This window comes from Microtus pennsylvanicus, chromosome X (assembly GCF_037038515.1).
Source record: "Microtus pennsylvanicus isolate mMicPen1 chromosome X, mMicPen1.hap1, whole genome shotgun sequence".
In the NCBI taxonomy this organism is placed as follows: Eukaryota; Metazoa; Chordata; class Mammalia; order Rodentia; family Cricetidae; genus Microtus; species Microtus pennsylvanicus.
This window is the reverse complement of record NC_134601.1, coordinates 21,804,257-21,816,956: the sequence shown is the minus strand read 5'-3', so window position 1 is coordinate 21,816,956 and position 12,700 is coordinate 21,804,257. Positions and strand designations below refer to the sequence as shown.

Here is a 12,700-nt window from a genome sequence, read left to right as displayed (position 1 = left end):
TTGACATTGTGACTGAGCAATTTTATTAAAGCATTAAAAAAAAAAAAAACAATGGGCTACCTGGAATGAAGTAGTGACAGTTAAACTATTATCTATGTGTTATGCAGCTTTTTCTCTAGGTGGTTCATCTGGATCTTGGCTGGACGAAAGTGCCTTATTTTTACATACTTGGAGTAGCTGAAAATTGATATGCACCCCTTGCATTAATCTTTCTTTTGAGACATAAACAAATGTCCCTTTGTCCCAGTTAAGGCAAAAAAGAAACAATTCCACCCAAGTGTGACATAATGAATCAGTGAGTATTTTGGGATTACACCTACAAGACCAAGAGTGGGGTTCCTTACATGAGCATGAATGACACCAAGGCAACTACATCACTGAAAGTCCACTCCAGTCTGGGCCATAACTCACTACACAATGTAGAGGCTGTGTCCCTCTATCTTCCCACAGCACTACAGATATTTTGGTGATCAGAGTCTCCCTCCTTTGCAATTGTTATTGCTTGTATCATTTTCTGAAGGAGCATTGTGTAGCCTTTGAATTTCACTTCAGACCTCTGGGTTTTGTTTGTTTTCTGAGGTTTAAGGGGTCCCCTCCCCCAACCCACAAGGAAGAAACGTTTCTGTTTGGAGAAAATAGGAACAAAAAGCACCAGAATGCTTTATTTTAGTTTGTCAAAATTGTGTAATCCTTTATTTTACCATATCTTTTGTCCTCTAAATGTTTTCCACTAGTAAAATACTATTTCTTTTGTATTTCTCATTTAATTTAATGTTTACTTTCATATGTAGGAGAAAAAACATTATTTTGAAGAAACCTGAAGATGAAAGCTCACTTCATTTCCAGTAATGCGGTACTTAAAGTTATGAAGATTTCTCTTAGTATCTCCAGGTTTATGTCATCTTAGGATAGACTGGTTACTGTATTCCTCACTCTTCCCCTCTACCTCTTGCCATGTCTCTGCAAGTCCCTCTCAACTTTATGATATTTTCTCATTTAATTATAATTGTTACATACATATTTTAAAAGCCTTAAATTCTAACATTCTCCTTTTGGGCAGAAATCAATATATTTTATTGCTTCCTCATTCTCATGCGATTGTTTAGGAAGAAAGGATTCTTAAACATTCTTCGAGGTGAGAAACAACTCTATACACTATAGTTGACTCCTGTTTTCTCCAGTGTGCTTCATCCAATCAACATCTTCAGTATGGTCTATAACATGAGTAAGTGGCTCATTTCATCTCAGCAAAGCAATATAGGCTTTTCACTGTAGCAAAGTGAAAATGATTCCTGAGCCTTTTAAAACTATGATCAGGAAATACCATTGTAATGAAGCTTCCCCCTCAACTTGTATTATGCCTTTTATGGCATAATATTATTGCATTCATTCTACTAAACAGAATTGATATAAAACAACTTCTTAGTAGTGTGACTACCTGTCTCATTAATCATTATTAATACAAAGTCAGGAAGCTGATGTGGAAGCCCTAGATATGTGCATATATTTGTGTGAATGTGTGCCTGTCTGTCTGTCTGTGTCTGCCTGGATGTGTGTAAGTGTGCTTCATTAATTGATAAGAATAAAAGATTCTTTCTTTACAGGACCAAAATAGACTTGCTGCAATTGGAAAACAACAGGTAGGTAGCAAAATGACCATGGTTTGATTGATTATATTTGTAAAGTTATAAAATAAATCAAAATTTCCACTCTGCACTATATTCTCAATGTACTTACTTCCATGAAATGCCTGTAAAACTACCTAAATTTGTTACAACTATCATATGAACTAAGTGAATTTATTATTTCAAATTGACGGTCCAATGCTGTTAAGATTGAACGGGGTCTTGGATCATGTTAAAGGCAAATGGAGGAAATACAGTGTTCTATTTCCATTAGCGGATATTTGTTGGCTTCTTTCTTCATTCACTGAATTTTCAGAATCATTATGAATTGCTGTCATGATGAATGGAATGTCTGTGGACAAGTGTAACAAACCAGAGATCAAGAAACAAATTTTATGATCTTTGCTTTGTCACTAACTAGATAGATGATTGAAGGTCTCTTCTTGTCCTTGGGCTTCATATTATTTTCAGACAACAGCAATGCAGAATGTTTATCTGCCCATTTATCCAGAAGTATCTGTAAACTGTGGCTTTAACGTTACCATTGTCAGATAATAACATTTATTATGAGGCACCATTTTTCAGTCTTGTTGGGAAAATATTTTCTATTACAGAATTTTAGCAGCCATTTAAAGTCCCTGGATAATTTTTTATGCCATTTTGAGAAATAATTCCTCATTGAAGTGCAATAATATCTATATCTTCCTTTAACCTGCAGCTTTTTAGCAGTGCAGCAATAAAGAAGCTGACAAAATTTATTGACAAAAGTGAAGTACATTGAATGAGTTCATCTTTTTATCCTGTGATACATGAATGCCCTTCAGTAAATACTATGCAATTGCATGACTATATTTCAAGAGAGAAGTTTAAGATATATTTGCATCATTAATGCTTACATTTAGAGAGTCAGTTTCAGAAAAACTGACTGGAGATGTGTGTAGCTCTGTGGTAGAGTGGTCACAGCAAACAAATAAAGCCCTGGGATTTGACAAAAATAGCATATTTTCAAACAAATAATTTTTTTTATCCAGAAGTAAAGGGATGCTGTGGTTGAAATGCGTGTTACTTAAGGTAACAAAGCCAAGGATTCATTTTTGTTTCCATCTACTGTTAATTAGAGTGTCTCCTAATGACATTGCTTGTGTCTGCTGGCCATTGGGGAGCAGAAGGGTAAGCCTTTGAATGAGAAAGTTAAAAGAAAGTTCAGTTTATATGGGCTGAGTTTCAAAGTTAAATTATTTATTTATTCATTCATTCATTCAATATGTTAAGAGTGGCTATATGCTAGGCATTTTATTTTGACCTGTATGTGATTTCTGTCAACTACAGTTTTCCTTCTTCTTACAAATTCTGAGCTGTATGAGAATAGGTTATAAACATCTTTGTACTTACCACTAGGATTTATTCAATCTCAATGTTATGTTCAGATAATTTTAAAATCAAATAAAATACTGCAAATACATTGTCTCTTTCTTTTACTTTCAATGTTTCCCAAAGTCCTTCATTTCTCACATTTTTGTACATATACATACATTCCTATATACAAAAAAAAATCTATGTATTCCAATTTTCTATATTGATTTGCATGTTTTAAACTTCTGGATAAGGGACTAGAGAGATTGTTCAGTTATTACACACTGCTCTAGCAGAGGATCTGGGTCTCGTTTCCAGCACTCTTAACAGGTGAATGACAACCACCTATAATTTCAAATTCAGGATATCTGACACCTTCTATTGATCTCTGAAAGAACCCATACTCATGTACACATACAAAAATCTTTATATAAATATTTAAACACAAAATCTTAAAATAACAAATTCTGTGTAATCCGAATAGAAATAGTAACATTCTATTTTCATTTACCAATGATTTCTTTGCATTTTTCAATTTAGACTCAAATTGATTAAACAGCTGTAACTCTTCATTGCAGGCTAATTTCTGCTGCTTTTTGTGCAGTTCCCATTTCCTGGGGGCAGGGGTGAAAAGACACAAAAGCAGCAACACAGACTCTGAAAGATTCCAATACAGAAGCTCGTTATTGCAAAAAGAACAGGGGGTTTTATGGGATTAGGGAAATTAAACTACTGCAAGAACATTTTTGGTTGGTCCTTTTAAAACTGGTGGTCATTGCTGGTGTGTTTTGATTGGCTAGGAATCCATGCATTTAGCTACTGTACTTTAGATTTGCTCACAGGTTATTTTGGCCAATTTTGCTTATTCATTGTGAGTTTGCATGTGTTTGTGCTTGCACTATTCCTCTGTCTCATATCACCCTTTTAATTTTATTCTTATTGGATGACCTAGTGGGAGTTATGAATGTTTATAACCCCACCTTGGAGACCCCCAGCACTTTGGGCTGTACCTGTCTTAGGCTGGCCTCCTGGACAGGCTCCTATCTATCTTTAACTACTAGTACTTGAAGGGTTGGGTCTCTAGAAGTTTCCAAGAAGTTAGAAGTGGAGTATTTTAGGAGAACTAGGGATTTAAATGGCCTCCTGTATTTGTGTTAGCCAAGCATGGACCACATCCCTCAGAGGTTTTGGTATAGTGTGTTCCATAGCTGTTAACACCTGGAGTGTTGCCTTGTTCACTTGCATTGTCAGGATCTTAGCTGTAGGAGACACTTAAGCAGAAATATTAGAGCCATCACCTTCCCTCCCATAAGGCACCATACAATAAGTTTAAGAGGGGTCTAGAAGGGATTTTATGTGATCCCATACTAAGCCAAAGAATGTAGTAGATAGGTCCAATGGATTGACCTGTGTTAAGTTCCATAGGTTCCGATTAAATGTTTATAGCTGAACAAGGGGAAACCAAGTGAAAGCTTGTGAAAATTTTGAGGGGACAAATGAAATTGCTGATGGAAGAGTCTAGCCTGTTCCAGCAAAGGCAAGGACTATGTCATAGGTTATAGTCATAATTAGGCAGTTTATTCTACGGTTACCTATGGATAGCATTCCTGTCAGTCCTGTATGTGATCTCATATGGTATATGTACCAGGAATGTCTTCTGGACTGTAGTAAGTCTTGAATAGTTTGCATGGTTTTGGAAATGGAATCCTTTTGGGACTTTAATTTACAAAAGATAGTATTTTACATGCTTGTGTGGCATAGCAGATATCTGAAAAAATATTTATGGGTTCTGATGGGGTCATTTCCAATACCTTAAGGACTGCCAATAACTCCCCTAGTTGTTTTGATCTAGGAATTGGTTGGCTATAGGCCTTTTCCTTATGATTAACTACCATTATTATTAACCCAAAATTAGTTTTACTGGAATTGTCTGTAAAGGTTATAGCAGCCTGGGGGATGGCATTTTTTGATGGTGTGTCATAACTTTTTATCTTTAATTTTAAAAGGGGGAGTGCAGAAAGTCATCTGTCCTGAGGGAAATGATTATCCAGCATGCCCATACTGGACCTAGTAATCACTTTAAAACAGACTTCCTCTCCAAATGGTTTATTGTTTATCCTGGCTTTGCTTATGACAATGTTTCTTCAGTTTATATCTATTACTGTAACTCCTGGATCAGGGAGTACACCAAGTACCATGAGTGGCTGCTGACTGGCCTGAAGGGCATAAACAGCTCATTTTCAAAGACTGTCCTGGAAGCTGGCTGAGCACATAGAACATGAGCAACAGAAACTTCCTCTTGCCACCTTGGCTCTTGTGTTTCACAATACTCTCAAGCTAGCTCACAAAGACACCAAAGTCTCTATTAAGAGTGGTTCTGTTGCTGTTCAACTAACCTCAACAGAGAGAACAAAAGTATTTGGTCAACCCATTTTTTTTTAAATGACATTTACTATGCTTCTGAAGTTGAAGACATCTGCCTAGTGGATCAGAACCAGTTCACCTTATCCATTACAAGCCAAGGCACACCACTTAACTTCATGCACCAGGAGTGTGAAGCCTTTGACCAGTCTATCATTCAGATCAGGACCTGCTGGGAGCTTCTACACTCTCATGCCCAATGATAACCATTTTGGCATTAGGTCATTGAATCTTTGGATGAGCCCTGAGACAATCCCTATGTAAATGGCCAGACTGTCCACAAACCCAGCAAGTACGGTCTGGCGGGCAGAATTACTGTCCTTGTCAAATCTGGCATTGATCAAGGCATTGATAGAAGCTATAAGGGCAGAAATGTGCCTGTTGTGTGTCAATATCATGGGAAGCCAAGACCCACTTATGAATATTTTTTTTATTTCTAGCAGGTGTGATGACATTACAGGTGATTGTGTTGAGCTCCTCCCAGGTTTGCAGGATAATAAGGATATTCCTGGTAGAGCCAGATGGGATGTGTTTTTAGCACCATTGGTGACACAGGTCAAAAATTCAGAAAATGGTTCCACATCCTGCTGGACAAGATTACAGAAATAGCCTATGCTTTTCTGGGGCTTACAAAGTTTAAGGGTCTTGAAGGCCCATAAACTTGTGGGAAATAGGCAAGTAAGCCAATCATAGATTGTGAGACAGAATCATTGTATTGCCCATGTCAAGGGTAACATTAAGTCCAAACTGCAAATTTATATTGGCTTGGGTCTCTGCTCCACAATCATATACTGAGGACCATTGGAGAAAATCTGAGGGGTCAAGGACTGCCTTCAACATGGGGTAAGAATCATAATGGGTTTGAAGATTCATGGTCCATTGTCTGAGTACTTCTCCAAAATAAGGAGAATCAGGATAGCATTGGTCACCTTCACACACCCCTTCATGGCTCCAAGCCTACTCCCTGCACTGGAGCTGATGAGGAGTGGGGGACAGATATCTGACAAGGACAACATCACTGGAGCCTTCAGACTCCACAGGGATGGGGTACACCTGGAAATGTTCAAACATATCAAAAATGAACTGGAACCACAGATGTTGGACCTGGCACTGAGTCTCCTCATTCAGTGACAAAAGCAGATGCTTTGCCTTTTCCTAGAAGTTAGAAGTGAGGACATATTCACCACATCTTGTATCACTGTGAAGTACCAGGAAGACACCATGTGAGCCAGTGCATCCTTCCAGCACTAACTGGGCAGCCTTGAGTTGAGAGAGAACATGCCATGAAACAAAGGATATTCTGAGAGAGGCTGATCCCCCCCTCAGTACCCTCTGATTCCCCCAGAACAGGAATGAACCTGTGGACACTTCTGTAGTATCCACAGGAGGGTAGGGACTTGAGAGAGGATGAACTGTCCCTGTTGGGTGCTCTCCTCAATGGGAATATGAGGGGACCATTCCAGAGGAAGCAGTTCCATTGACTCAAAGTGGGAGGTGGCAATGGAGGTAGAACTCGGAGAGAAGGATGCTGATGGTTGGTCCGAAAGGCCCTTATAAGCCCCCTGCGACAGGAGGTCATTAGTCTTGCTGGTCCCAGCAGCAGATCCTGGCTAGGCAGACTCTCTGAATGATTCAGTCAGGGAAACTCCAGGCTGCCTGCTGCCTGAGGAAGGAGGTCCCAGGGGCCGGGGAAAGGGTCATGGGACAGGGACTGATAGCAGCGCAGAGTCCTGAGCTTAGGCACTTGTGGATATCAGACACCCAGACCTTCACATGAAGTGCATCAGTTATCTCCAGAATGTATTCTGAAGGGCATTCTACCTTAACCACAAATATGTTCTCACTGTGAAGAATCTCTAGTGCCATGGCTGTGTGGACATCCATGATAGTAGAACAGAGAATGCTGAGTCAGGACCACGATGCCTTTGTTGGTACAACAAACTCCAAGCAACTTTTTCATCCTCCTTCTTTTTCACTTTGGAGCAATAGGCAACACTTCTGCCACTGAAACTATAATCCTCCCCCTGAGGTCAGCCCGGTCACCCCTCTTCCATAACCCACTCCTGCTGGATCAGGGGCAACTTTATCCCCTACAAAACTGAGCAGTTCTTCTCTCTGTACCGTTCTTGCTCCATCATTCAAGGTTCCCCCTCCACGACTTAGTCTCAGCCTCTCAAAGCAGTGAGTCCATCTCTCCCCAGGGGATGTGCCATCACTAGCCAATCCCTACCAACTGTCCCAGCACTACCAGAGGAGTTGGAGTTACTATTTCCACCTAGGACAGGAGGGCATGATGTGGTCTTCAGAGGCTCAACTGGAGAAGAAGTGTCAATGTCCTCTCGCCACTGAAGGATGCCTCATATAGAACTTCTGACTGAGCTATTCACTGAACAGAGGGAAAAACATTTCTTGAGCTTCATCTTTGAGGACATTTTAGAGATGGAAGAGACTGAAGAAAGAAGGGGACCAGCTAGATCCTTAGAAAATAGAGATGGGTCCATCACTGCCAGGGGCCTGCCTACCCTGCAGCTATCAAGGGACAAGTCATGTGGTGGTGCACTCTCCACACCAGGGTTCAATAGGGACAAGAGAGTTGGGGAAAGTGAGCCAAAGGCATGGGCCACTTCAGCTTCAAAGTGCTTCAGAAATAGCTCAGCAAAACGGTCAGAAAAGGCGGCTTCTGCTCCAGGCTCTGCATATTATGTGTGAGAGGCCAGGTAGAGGCAAAAATGGTGGGAAAGATCCAGGGCAGCATCCCTTACATGAGACTCACAGAACTCTTGCCAACTTGGCTGTGGGAGTGTTTGTGGAGAAGGGAAGGCCCCATCCTCTGGGGAAGGAGCACCATCTATGATGAGCCCCAGGAGGAGCCTGTGAGGAGGGGTACCAAAGAAAAAAACAACCAGAAGACATGGGGTGAGTGACAACAACTGCATCTCAGTCACTGTGCTCAACACCAGGATGAAGCTACTGGAATGAGGAGAACATTCCAATCCTGAAAAGAAAGGGGATTCAATTACAGTTGAATGGTCAAAACCTTTCTGTGAATTAAGAGACTGACCACCGCCTAATGGCCTTTAATAGGTGGTCATTTAACCAGATTAGTTGAGAAGAGAGACTGGGAGAAGTCCCCCAGTCCACAGTCCAAAGAGCCATAGGGACTCCCTACGAAGCAAGAGAATCTTCAGACAATCCTGGAGAGTGACCCCAAGCAAAATTCATCAGTTTCTCTCAGGCCACAAGGGAGTCCCTGTGAGGAAAGGAAAAGTAGTATTTAGGACTGAGTGTACTATCTATAGTGAGGGACTTCCACAGTTTGTTAGGCCACAGCTGTATGCTCACACAGTCTCTGGGCAAAAAGGACCTGTCAGAGGGTACTTTATTGGTTCTACCTCCTGGGTGGTCAGCCCTTATGTGGAGGTACTGTGATGAACCGAGTCATGATGGAGAGTTCCTAACTAGGAAGACAAATGAGAAAGAAAATAACATGTAGGGATGGGAAAGAAAGCCCCAAATCACCAGGGCTTAGAAAAAAAATAGGTGTCAACTCACCAAAAACAGCTGAAAGGGGCAAACTCAAGATGTTGTTCGAGAGTCGGGATAGAAACAGGGGCAGGGCATCAAGCAAGGAAGAAAAATGGTCCAAAGAAGTTAAGGAGGACCCAAAAAGTGAGCAAAAGAAAAAGGTCCAGCTTGTTGCTGCTATCAATGTAAAGATAGGAACAGCCCAAAATATGGGGGGGTCCCAAAGTGGGGTTATAAAAACTCATTATTCCCACTAGGTTGCCCAATAAAAGTAAGATAAAAAGGGTGAGATGAGGCAAGACAATAGCTCAAGCATAAGAAAGCACATGCAAACTCACAATAAATAAGCACAATCAGTCAAAACACTCTGTAAGAAGAAAAACAGCAGAGTAACTAATGACATGCATTTCTAGCAATCACAACACACCAGAAGTGACTGCCAATTTCAAAAGGGCCAACTAAAATCATTCTTGCAACCAACAGCTTAATTTCCCTAAATCCATAAAAATCCCTGGCCCTTTCACGATAAAGAGCTTTTACACTGGAATCTTGCAGAGTCTGTGTCATTGCTTTCTTGTCTTCTCATCCCCTGCCCCTTGGGAAATGGAGATCACACAACTAGCAGAAACAACAAGCCAGCAACAACTCTTGTGTTTGAATTACTGCAGACTATGCCACTGTTTGAATATTCTAAAGTTTGTCTATTCTTTGTTAATAAACTTTTTAAATTGACTTGTTTATTTTAAAAAAAACATTTTCTCATTTTACATATCAATCCCAGTTCCCACTCCCTTCCCTCCTCCTGTTCCCTTCACCTTCTCCATCCACCTCTACTCCTCAGAGAAGGTAAAGCTTCCCATGAGCAATCGACAAATTCCAGCACATTGCTTTGAAGAAGGACCAAGGCCCTCCCTAGTATATCTAGACTGATCAAGGTATCATTCAAAAGAGAATGGGCTTCAAAAAGGCAGTTCAAGCAGGAGGAATAAATCCTGGTCCCACTGCCAGTGGCCACACAGACTACCATAGCAATACAACTGTCACCCACATTCAATAGTCCTAGTTTGGTCCTATGATGGCTCCTCCAGTGTCACTCCAGAGTCAGTGAGCTCCCCTTAGCTCAGGTAAGCTGTTTCAGTGAGTACCCCCATCGTGATCTTGACCCCTCTGTTTGTATTATTGCTCCTCCCTCTTTTTGGCTGGACTTTGGGAGCTCAATCTAGTTCTTCATTGTGGATCTCTGCATCTCTTTTTTTTTTTTTGGAGACAGGGTTTCTCTGTAGCTTTGGAGCCTGTCCTGGAACTAGCTCTTGTAGACCAGGCTGGTCTCGAACTCACAGAGATCTGCCTGCCTCTGCCTCCCAAGTGCTGGGATTAAAGGCGTGTGCCACCACCGCCCGGCTTTCTGCATCTCTTTCCATCAGTTGCTGGATGAAGGTTCTATGATGACAATTAAGATAGTCATTAATCTGATTATAGAGGAGGGCCAGTTCAGGCACCCTTCACACTATTGCTTAGGATCTTAGTTTGGACCATCTTTGTGGATTCCTAGATATTTCTCTAGTGCTAGTTTTTTTGATAGCTCCATAATAATTCCCTTAATCAAGATAACTCTTTCCATGTTAACCCTTTCTGTCCTTCCCCCATTTCGACCATCCCATTCCCTCATGTTCTCCTCTTTGCCCCCTCTTCTCCCCTCCTCCTCCCCTTCCAATCTCTCTTCTCTTCCCACCTCCGTGCTCCTTATTTTTTAAGAACATTTTGTCTATTTTCCCTTCCCAGAGGGGTCCATGTATGTATCTCTTAGGGCTCTCCTTGCTACCTAATTTATCTGGTATCATGGACTATAGGCTGGTTATTCTTCACTTTATGTCTAATATCCACTAATGAGTGAGCACATACCATGCTTATTTTTCTGAGGCTGGTTTACTTCAATCAGGATATTATTTTTCTAGTTACATCCATTTGCCTGCAAATTTCAAGGTCCTTGTTTTTTGCTGCTGAGTAGTACACCATTACATAAATACCACATTTTCTTTATCCATTCTTAAGTTGAGGGGCATCTAGGTTGCTTCCAAGTTCTGACTATTACAAATAATGCTACTAGGAACATAGTTGAGCAAATGTCCTTGTGATACGGTTGAACATACTTTGGGTATATGTCCATGAATGGTATTGTTGGATCTTGAGGTAGGTTGATTCCCAATTTTCTGAGAAACCACCATACTAATTTCCAAAGTGACTGTACAAGTTTGCACTCCCATGAGCGGTGGAAGAATGTTCCCCTTATTCTGCATCCTCTCCAACACAGGCTTTCATCAGTGCTTTTATTTTTAGCCTTTCTGTCAGGTATAAGATGGTATCTCAGAGTGTTTGTTTTGATTTACATTTACCTTATGGCTAAGGATGCCAAGAAGTGTCTTTCAGCCATTTGTGATTCTTCTGTTAAGAATTCTCTGTTTATATTTTAACCCCATTTTAATGGAATATTTGGTATTTTGATGTCTAGTTTCTTGAGTTATTTATGTATATTTGGAGATAAGTCCTCTGTCTGATGTGGGACTCGTGAAAATCTTTTCTCATTCAGTAGAATGTCATTTCATCTTATTAACCATGTCCTTTACAGAAGCTTCTCAGTTTCAGGAGGTCCCATTTATTTACTTTTGCTCTCAGTGTCTGTGCTACTGGTGTTATATTTAGGAAGTGACCTCTTGTGCCCTAGTGTTCAAGGCTATTTTCTACTTTCTTTTCTAACAGTTCAGTATAACTGTATTTATATTTGGGTCTTTGATCCATTTGGACTTGATATTTGTGCATGGAAATATATATATATATATATATATATATATATATATATATATATATATATTTGGATTCTTCTACATGTTGACACTCAGTTATATCAGCACCATTTGTTTAAGATGCTTTTTTCCACTGTATAATTTTAGCTTCTTTGACAAAAGTCGGGTTTTCATAGGTGTGTGGATTAATACCCAGGTCTTAGATTTTTTTTTTGTTTTTCCATATGAAGTTGATTATTGTTCTTTCAACATCTGTGAAGAATTATGCTGTGATTTTACTGGGGACTGTACTGAACCTGTGAATTGCCTTTGGTAGGATTGTCATTTTTATTATGTTGATCCTACCTATCCAAGAGTATGGGGAATCTTTTCATTTTCTGGTCTTATTTTCAGTATCTTTCTTCAAAGACTTAAAGTTCTTTTTGTACAGGAACTTTCACTAGTTTGGTGTAGTTACTCCAAGATATTTTATGTTATTTGTGGATATTATATTGGCAATTTTTCTCTTATTTCTTTCTCAGCCCCTTTATCACTTGTATATAGGCAGGCTACTGATTTTTTTAGTGGATTTTTTAGTCTTCCACTTTACTGGTGGTGTTTATCAGCTGTAGGAGTTCCCTCAAAGATTCTTTTATGGTCACTTATTATGCTATCATATCATCTGCAAGTAGCAAATTTTGACTTTTTCCTTTCCAATTTGTTTCTACTTGATCTCTGTCTTATTGCTTTAGCTAGAACTTCAAGTACTATACTGAAAAGATATGAAAAGAGTAGACAGCCTTGTCTTGTTTGTGATTTTTAGTGGAATTAATTTGAGTTTCTGTCCATTTGATTTGATATTGGCCATTGGCTTGTTGTATATTGCTTTTATTATGTTTAGATAAGTTCCTTCTATTCCTGATCTCTCTAAGACCTCTGTTATGAAAGGGTGCTGGATTTTCTTGATTACTTTTTCAGCAACTAATGAGAAGATCA

At 39.9% G+C, this 12,700-nt stretch overlaps 1 pseudogene; it reads right to left on the bottom strand.

Annotated features, from left to right (window-relative positions):
• Positions 1-12,700, bottom strand: part of LOC142840271 (SH2B adapter protein 1-like) — a 37,034-nt pseudogene that overhangs the window by 16,351 nt on the left and 7,983 nt on the right.